General features: G+C 41.7%; 1 pseudogene; it reads left to right on the forward strand.

Annotated features, from left to right (window-relative positions):
• Positions 1–9,085, forward strand: part of LOC122558068 — a 71,923-nt pseudogene that overhangs the window by 21,385 nt on the left and 41,453 nt on the right.

The raw sequence follows: 9,085 nt of genomic DNA on the forward strand, positions 1-9,085 counted from the left end.
CCGTTTGCAGGTGGCAGAAATGACGGCAGATGATACGATGTATATGGAGGTTGGTGGGGTGGTAGGTGAGGACCAGTGGGGTTCTGTCCTCGTGGCAGTTGGAGGGGCGGGGCTCAAGGGCGGAGGAGCAGGACTACTGGATTATAAAAGGAAAGAAGTGTTGTTACATCTATATAAGGCATTGGTGAGAACACACCTGTAGTACTGTGCCCATTTTTGGTCTTCTTACTTGAGGAAGGATGTGGTGATACTGGAGGCAGGTCAGAGGAAGCTCACAGGTTGATTCCAGGGATGAAGAACCTATTGCATGAAGTTCAGTTGAATAGCTTGGGCTTGTACTTGCTGGAGTTCAGAAGAATGAGGAGGGAATCTGACTGAGGTGTATAAAATGCTAAAGGGAATTGTTAAGGTGGACACTGAACAGATGATTCCCCCTTGCTGGGGAACAAGAGATCATAGATATGGAGTGAGAGAATGTAGGTTCAAAACTGAGATGAGGAGAAACTAATTCTCTTAGAAGGCTGTGAATCTGTGAAACGCACTGCCCCAGAGTGGAGTCAAGGCAGAATCAAACAGCAGATTCAAGAAAGGAATAGATATGTGTCTAATGAAAAGCAGAATAAAGGAAAATGGAGAGCAGACAGGAATGTTGAGTTGAGATGGTGATAAGATCAGCTATGATCATGTTAAATAGCGGAGTGAGCTCAAAGGGCTGCATTGCCTACTCCTGCTCCATTTCCTATGTTTCTATGTTCCTAATTCCTGTGTTCCAATGTTCCTAATTTCTATGTTTCTAATTCCAATGTTCCTACATTCCTATATTCCTAATTACTATGTTCCTATGTTCCTATATCCTTTCTCAAACGCAAGGGCCAAAACAATACATAATACTCCAGTTGTGGTCTCAAACAGCACTATACAGTTGTAATAAAACCTCCCCATTTTTTAAGCCACAACCCTAGCATTCAACACCAAAATTTCATTTGCTGCCTTAATTACTTACTACACCTGCGTACTTTATTTTTATGCTTCATGCACAAGAACACCCATATCCCTCTATACTGCACATTTTTGGAGTGTCTCCATTTAACTAATAGCCTGCCTTTTAATTCTGCCTACCAAAGCGTTTGACCTCACACTGACAGACAGTAAAACACATCTCCCAAGTTAATGCCTATTCACACAACCTCTTTATATCCAACTAGTTTAATTGGAAGCACTAGGTTCCAATTAAACCTGTTGGACTATAACCTGGTGTTGTGTGACTTTTCACTTTGTATACCCCAGTCCAACACCAGCATCTCCAAATTATATCCAACTAAGTTCTGATTAAGTTGTAAAAACCCTCATTCCTGACTTGTGCCTAATAAATGGTAACAGGCTTTGAGGAGTCAGGAGGTGAGTTACTCAGTGCAGAATTCTCAGCCTCTGATCTGCCCTTCAATTCATATTTTGTTCCATCTTCATATGACTGCTTCATTTCAGTTTCTGATAATGGTATCTCCCCTGAAGTTGATCGTGGGGGATTCAGCAATGATAATGCCATTGGAGGAATGATGGCTTAATTTTCTCTTTTTGGAGATGTCATTGCCTGGAAATTTGTTCATGAGTGTCATTTGCCACTTATTAACACAAGTCTGGATGTTGTCTAGGTCTTGCTGTATCTGTGTCTGAATTGATGAGTCACAACTAGTGTTAAATATTATGCAATTGTCAGCAAGTATTCCTATCTTTGATCTTATGATTTAAGGGACAACACAGGTTAATTCCAGAGGTGAGGTGAGGGTGACTGCCCTTGACATCATGCAGCATTTGGCATTGAGCAGTATTATATGTGGCACCAAGGAGCCCTGGCAAAATTGGGTCGATGGGAATCAAGGCAACACTTTCCAATGGTTGGAGTCATATTCAGCACAAAGGAAGATGGTTATGATTGTTGGAGGTCAATCATCTCAGTCCAAATAAATCATTACAGGATTTCTCCATGATATTGTCCAAGGCTCAACCATCACCACTGCTTCATCAATAATCTTACTACCCTCACCAGGTTCCTTAGCATCAACATCTTGGCCGTTACTGTAAACATGTAACTGAATGTAACCAGCAATGTTAACATTATCTACCCTCAACTTTCACTCCCTTCACTACAGATGCATAGCACCAGTAATAGGTACCATCTACACCATGCGCCTCAACAACTCATGAAGGCTGCTTCGATAGTATCTTATAATTCTGTGATCTCTGCCACCTAGAAGACAAAGGCAGCAGACACATGCAAATACCAAGAGCTGTTTAAGATTCCCTCGAAACCACACATTATTATGACCTGGATGTAAATTGCTGTTGCTTCACTCAGTCAAACTCCTGAATCCTCCTATATAGCACCACTGTGGGTTTACCGACACTGCAATGATTTGAAATAATTGAAGAAGACAGCTTACCACCACCTTCTTCAGGAAAGTTACAGATTGGTATTAAATGCTGGCCTAGTCAAAGATGCCTACGTCCTCTAAATGAATAAGTTGCCGTAATGTTAGCCTGAGTCACTTGAATAGCCTGTGATATTACCATTAACACCATTGGCTCCCTCATTCTCGCCTGGCAAAAGCATTGGAAAACACCAGATATAAACTATTTTAACTGCATGGGGGTTCTGTCAGTCTCCCATCTAAGTTACTTTGAGATCCATGGAAATCCACATGAATTCTTTCCTACAATAAGAGGCACTCAGGTCTGTTGCAGTCATAAAGATTGAAGTAGCAATGGGCAGGAGCAACTTGCATTGATACAGCATCTTTAAAGAGTAAAACATTCCAAGGAATTTCACTGGAGCATCATCAGATATAATTAGAAAACATTCATGTAAAGACATTACAATATAGGAGATGATCAAAGGTTTGGACAAAAGTATTGATGTTAAGGAGCATCTTAATGGAGGAAATGACAATGGCCGGATAGAGAAATTAAGGAAGGCTATTCTTAAAAGGCAAAGCAGCATGTTAAATATGTTTTCTTTTGTCTATCCTCATTCTTCTGATTGATACATATCATGTCATACCCCTCTGCAATAACTGTAATCACCCTCACCATTCCTGAAGAAGGGCTTATGCCCGAAACGTCGATTCTCCTGCTCCTTTGATGCTGCCTGACCTGCTGCGCTTTTCCAGCAACACATTTTTCAGTTTCAATAATTGTATTCTGTCAAATATCCAAATTCCAGCAGCATATCTATGTTCTTTTGAAGTTTATCACTATTTCCCTTGATTGCCCATTTCCAAAGATGCTAAACATATTGATATTTCTTCCAATATAATGTTTATCCCATTCAATATTTCATACTCTGATGTCCTTAAGCATTTTCCAAAGCATTAAATACTCTTACAGTGGAATCATTGAGACAATGCAGGTCAGGGAATTGAAGCAGCAGACAATTCACAAATGTAAAGTTCTTATAATGAACGATGATAAAAATCAGATAATTTATTTAATGATGTTGATGAATGGAAAACCATTGATAGGAGATCAGGAGTAACTCTGGTGTTCTGGGAAATAGGTTCAAGAGGTCTTTTACATTCATCTTTGTGAGCTGACAAAACCTCACATCCGAAAGACAGCAATTCTGAAAGTGCTCTGCTCCTTTAGTACACGTCTAAAGAAATGCCAGTCTAAATTTCTACATGCAGGCGCCAGAGTGAGAGTAAAATCCTGAAGGTTCTGAGTCCGATCAGTCTCACAAAAGGCAAGATTTTTTTTTAAGGTGAAGCAGTGCATTCAATTCCATTCAATGGACTCAGCAATCCTTCTTACTGTAAATCACATGATGGCTCAGTGCGACAGGGACTGGGGTTCGATTCCACCCTCGAGCAACTCTCTATGTGGAGTTTGCACATTTTACCCATGGGTTTTTTCCCACAGTCCAAAGATGTGCAAGTTAAGCAGATTGGCTGTGCTAAATTACTCTGTAATGTCCAAGGATGTGTAGGTTAGGTGCTTTAGCCATAGTAAATAAAGGTTATGGGTCTGGCTGGGGTGCTTTTCGAAAGATTGGTGTGGACTTGTTGGGCCAAATCACCTGTTTTCACACTGTAGGGATTCTATTCTATAAACGAAATCAAGATCTTCTTTTACAATTTTGTAGTGTTATCTGAGTATGATATGATGAAAGATGAATAACAATAAAAACATTAATTTAAGGAATATACACATGTATAATAATTTGCTGATAGAACAATATATGACTAGGTTGTCATGAATTTCATTATTTTCTGACTACTAAGTCAATTGGAAATCAGTTTTACATTTGATGCAAATATGTGATCAAAATATGTCACATCACAACTCATCACCATGTTGATGAGTTTTTTTTGACACAGTGCTGTTCTCAGTTTAGGATATCAATTACATTTCTGACTCTGAGAATAAAAAGGCAATTTTGCAATAATTGACAAAATAATGTAAGTACTGATATTTCAAGTCATACTGTAGAAGTTAGTTAAAATTTATAAAATGCGTAGAACTTTGACAGATAGAAATTCGAGAACTAGAGCTATTGCACCATTGTAAATAAAACTTTAGAATTGTCAAAATAAGGTGTAGCTAAGATAAATCGTGGATGTAGGCAGAATTGACAAGGGGAAAGTTGGGGGTCAGTGGGCAAGAGTGGGAGATTAAGGGGAGTGTGTAAAGAGGTGGCCTGTAGGGCCCAAAGGGAGTGCTCCTATTCCATTTGTCCACAAACACCATTGAAAATACACTTACCTTATTAATTTGACCTGAGTTTTCACATGTCCGGATTCCCAATCCCTTGGGAAGCGTGGCCTCCATGGGTTAAAAATTGAAATCCTGCAATAAAAGTAGCCCTTAATTTTTGTTTTTATTCATTCATAGGATGAGGGTTTTGTTGAGTAGGCCAGCATTTATTGCCCATCCCTAATCATCCAGAGCGGAGTTAAGAGGTATTGCTGGTGGGTCTGGAGTCACATGTAGGCCAGATCAGGTAAGGACAGTAGTTTCATTCCCTAAAAGGACATTAGTGAACCAGATAGGTTTTTCCCAACAATCGACAAGGGATTCAAGGCCATCATTGGATTCTTAATTCCAGGTTTTAATTGAATTCAAATTCCACCATCTGCCTCAAACCTGAGTCCCCAGATCACTATGTAGGTCTTTAGATTAACAGTCCAGCAATAATAGCACGAGGCCATTTCCTCCCCCTAAAATTAGTAACAGATCTGCCTACTGCAAGTGGGTTGGTTTCTCAACCTTAGACATCTCTGTTAAAACAGGAGGTAGATGGGTTAAAGATTTGTTGGGGTTGAGTTTGATTTTTTTAAAAACCTTTCGCTGTGCAACATCTTCCTTAAAATCATTCCCTAATTTATTTTGGTCAGAGTATGGTGGAGAAGAGAAAACACATACAGGTCGTTCTGCTATAATGCAACAGTTGTGTCCCTCCGCTGTAGAAAATCACGCTATGGAAAACTGCTATAGAAAATCACGCTATGGAAGATCGCTAGTAGAAAATCACTGTACCCATTCAGTATAAAGTTTCCATTATCCAAACAACGTCCAAAATTCGTCAAGCGCATTGTAGCCAATTTGCCCTGACGAAATGTGCGTTATGGCAGAACAACCAGTATCAAAAAATATTGGAGAACAAACAGTTTAGAAAGGATGTGAAGGCAATAGAAAGGGTTCAGTAACGGTTTATGAGAATAGTTTCAGTGATGAGGAATATCAATTGCATGGATAGATTAGAGATGCTAGGGCAGTTCTCCTGATGAAGAAAAGATTAAGAAATTTAACAGAGGTGCTCAAAAACATGATGGGTCCAGACAGAGTAGTTATGGAGAAACTGTCCCTTTGGCAGAAAAATTAAGAAACAGGGGACACTCATTTCAAAGAAGTGTTAGCTTGAGCCAAAAGAAGTGATGCCAACATGAGGAACATTTTTACACAACCTGACATGTGGTGAAGATAAGACGTATATCAAAAAATAATGGTGAACAAATAGTGGCTCAGTGGTTCACACTACTGCCTCACAGCACTAGGGACCTGGGTTCAATTCCAGCCTTGGTGACTATCTGTGTGGAGTTTACAAATTCGCCCTATGTCTGCGTGGTTTCCTCTCACAGTCCAAAAATGTCCATGTTAAATTGCCCATAGTGTCCAGGGATGTGCAAGGTAGGTGGATTAGCTGTGGGAAATATAGAGTTGCAAGGATTGAGTGAGTCTGCTCTTTGAAGGATTGGTATGGATTCGATGGGCCAAATGGCCTGCTTCCATAAGGTAGGGTTTCTATGATTCAAACAGTTTAATGTGTCTGAGAAGCCGACAGCAATTAATATTAGTAAAGCCAAGTACTAGAAAAATCAATGGGACTAAGAGCAAGCACTTGAATCTGATTGCCAGCACCCAGGTGTTCGAAAAGCAGTAACTGCTTGTCATGATGCATGAGATGTAACACTGTTAGTTAAGAAAGGAAGGAAGGAGAAATCAAAGAACGCAGGGCAGTGAGTCTGCTGTCAGTCATCAGAAGTGTGGTTTTGTGGTGCAGGGTTAGTGATTCTGTATCTGGACCAGATATTCTGGTTTTAAGGCGTACTGAATAGTGTGAGCAAACAGAGCTATTATTGAACTGCAAATCCTTCAAACATGCCCATGGACACTAGTCCAAATAGAAGAGACTCCTAATTTGATACAGAATGATACCTCTTAAGCTATTTTCTCTGCTTCAGGCTAATGGCCTGTTCTAGAAAGATCAAGACAAAACAAAAGACAGAGGGATGTGCCTTGTTCACACCATCCATCTCTAGAGGTGGGAAGTGTACTAATTAGGAAGGCAAATTGGGGGGGAGGCAATGCGTTAGTGCATTTGGCATTTCAAAACATTTTCAACAAGGTGTCACACGAAAGAATGAGGTAACTATTAACACAGAAAGAAGGTTTAATATTGAACAGAAAACAGGGCAAGTTAAATGGGTCATTTTGGGTTGGTAAAGTGGTACTAGAGAAATGCCACAAGGATCAGTTGTTTGCAGCCAATGAGGAAAGTAAAAGACAGTAATTTTTTAAAGAACTAATAATGCTTGGATATAAATATATGAGTTACAACTGGAGCTCCATTTTGAATTATGCAAAATGAGCCAGAACAATATGTGTCATTCACAAGATTTACTGATGTTTTTTTCTTCTGGGATATTAATGAATAAAATGAAGAGCCTCTGAATGTACTGCATCCAGGGTTTAGACAATACAAGCCAAGATGGAAAAGTCAACTGAAAGTGAACATATAAGAAGGTGGGAATTGAATAGAATGTGCAGAGATGCAAGGCTTTTGTAGGAAGAATAGAAAGTCAGAACATTTTTCAATGGTGAGAAATTATTAAATGTTATTGTTCAGAGATATTTGGATGTCCTTGCATATGAAAAGCGAAAAGGAGACATGAACATACGGAAAGCAATTAAGAAAGCTTGGCCTTCATCTGGCATTTCAGACCCTCTCATATAGATCATTGATGGCCTTGCAGTCAGAGTTGACCAGTTTTAAAGGCTGGGTTTCTGATTGAACCACCTTGCTGGGCATTGTGGCAGGGGTCTTGGCTGGCAGGTTGGCTGACAGACAAGAATAGGGGTTCTGGTGGAATGTCAGTGGTGTGAGGATGAATGCCATGGAATCCAGTGTTGTGTTTCATGCACTGGTGTCTTTGCTGTGTAAGTAATCAGATTGCCGGACTGTTGTGTTAAGCATCAGTGTCCACAGCCATGATGAAAGCAGCCTGATCCTACACAGTAACAAGCCGAGAACGCATTGTCTCAGTCTGAGCTTCCACTACAGCCCTGATACTCTGAGTGACTTTTCTTTGTGCTGCAATGACTTTAGCCATCTGAACCACATCATGGCAAGGCCCACAAATGTTATCACTGGGGAAGGATGTTTAAGACACAATCCTTTGGCAAGTTGACAGTCACAGTGAGCCATCTGAAAGCATTGTCAGTGCAACTGATTCTGAGACAACAACCAATGGAATGAGGTGAGAGCAGTTCCACCCAGCTCTACAACAGAGGAGAGACATTGAAATGGAGTGGCATGATCAATCAGAACAATGGCTAACTGAGATTGACAAAATGAGTGGATTATTTTGGTTGCCGTTGTTGTAGCGCAGTTTCCAGATCCTTTAGACATTGTACCTTTAAAACAGTGATGTGGCATCATGGCACATGTCATTCCAATATAAAGGTCCTTGTCTCATCATCACAATGTAGTGCGATGGTATCAGTGCTGCCTGTAATCAGTCAATCTGCCACATGTAGTTTACAATCATATAACACAGCCACAATGTCAGTAAGGTAGACAAGCAGGAGGCTGGAAGAACACAACAAGCCAGACAGCACCAAGAGGTGGAAAAGTCGACTTTTCGAGTGTAATCCTTCTTCAGGACCTTTCTCCAACTCCTGATGCTGCCTGGCTTGCTGCGTTCTTCCAACCTCCTGATGCTGCCTGGCTTGCTATGTTCTTCCAACCTCCTGATGCTGCCTGGCTTGCTGCGTTCTCCCAGCCTCCTGCCTGTCCCTCCTGATGCTGCCTGGCTTGCTGCGTTCTTCCAACCTCCTGATGCTGCTTGGCTTGCTATGTTCTTCCAACCTCCTGATGCTGCCTGGCTTGCTGCGTTCTCCCAGCCTCCTGCCTGTCCCTCCTGATACTCCCTGGCTTTGCTGCGTTCTCCCAGCCTCCTGCCTGTCCCTCCTGATACTCCCTGGCTGGCTGTATTCTCCCAGCCTCCTGCCTGTCCCTCCTGATGCTGCCTGGCTTTGCTGCGTTCTCCCAGCCTCCTGCCTGTCCCTCCTGATACTCCCTGGCTGGCTGTGTTCCCCCAACCTCCTGATGCTGCCTGGCTGGCTGTGTTCTCCCAGCCTCCTGCCTGTCCCTCCTGATGCTGCCTGGCTTTGCTGTGTTCTCCCAGCCTCCTGCCTGTCCCTCCTGATACTGCCTGGCTTGCTGCGTTCTCCCAGCCTCCTGCCTGTCCCTCCTGATGCTGCCTGGCTGGCTGTGTTCTCCCAGCCTTCTGCCTGTCCCTCCTGATGC

The sequence above is a fragment of the Chiloscyllium plagiosum genome, chromosome 2, assembly GCF_004010195.1.
Source record: "Chiloscyllium plagiosum isolate BGI_BamShark_2017 chromosome 2, ASM401019v2, whole genome shotgun sequence".
Lineage (NCBI taxonomy): Eukaryota > Metazoa > Chordata > Chondrichthyes > Orectolobiformes > Hemiscylliidae > Chiloscyllium > Chiloscyllium plagiosum.